The sequence below is a fragment of the Propithecus coquereli genome, unplaced genomic scaffold (genome assembly GCF_000956105.1).
Source record: "Propithecus coquereli isolate 6110/MARCELLA unplaced genomic scaffold, Pcoq_1.0 Scaffold89, whole genome shotgun sequence".
Lineage (NCBI taxonomy): Eukaryota > Metazoa > Chordata > Mammalia > Primates > Indriidae > Propithecus > Propithecus coquereli.
Window position 1 is genome coordinate 3,066,917 of NW_012155173.1, and position 798 is coordinate 3,067,714.

At 35.5% G+C, this 798-nt stretch overlaps 1 protein-coding gene across 1 annotated transcript in view; it reads left to right on the top strand.

The window, feature by feature from the left end:
- Positions 1-798, top strand: part of C5 (complement component 5) — a 106,240-nt gene that overhangs the window by 4,977 nt on the left and 100,465 nt on the right. The gene's annotated exons all lie outside the window — the stretch shown is intronic.

Below are 798 nucleotides of genomic sequence, written 5' to 3' on the forward strand. Positions count from 1 at the left end.
CCAGAGTCATCTCTTATCGGCTTCTAAACACTAAATATTTTATATTTGACCACTACCACCATGTAGACAATTCAAAATTAAAACATCACTAAACTGAAAAACATATAGCATCTGCAAATACTGAAATTAAAATAGCTTTTTATCCCTAGATTTTTCTGATTACAAACTTCTTGATAAGTTCAGTTTAGTACAGCAGTTGAAAGTGCTAATTCTGGATATAGGCTGCTTGGGTTCGATTCCTAATTCTATTAACTTACGAGCTATGGACCTTGGGCAAGTTAATTAGCAGTGTCCTCACCTTGAAATAGGAGTAATAATAGTAGCTTTCTCACAGAGCAGTTGTAGCAGCAACACAATGAGTTTACATACATACATAAAGTATTTAGAAAGGTCCCTAGCACATGGTAAGATTTCAGTGAATATATCTTATTACCATCAAAGCTTAACTTTTCTCATTTTCTACTGTCCCTGCTAAGCACATGGGGAAGGGGAATTCAGATGATGGCTGCAAATCTGTAAATTCTTTCCCCTCTTTTACAATTTGTCTATAAATGGATCCAAATTAGTTGTCATGGAGGAGAACTACCAGATACTTTAAAGGATTTAATTGCTACCAAATTAATTTCATATTTACTAAAAACTCGTTGCTTTTCAAAAACTTTTAAAATGTTGTAATGTTGTCAGGAGCCTGCAATAATTCTGTCAGTTGGGGTGCTGGGTGCACCCGAAGCCTGTTGGACCACTTGAATTAGTCAATCACTATGCCCTTTTTGGTTGAAATGCCTTTTTTCCTGTGCA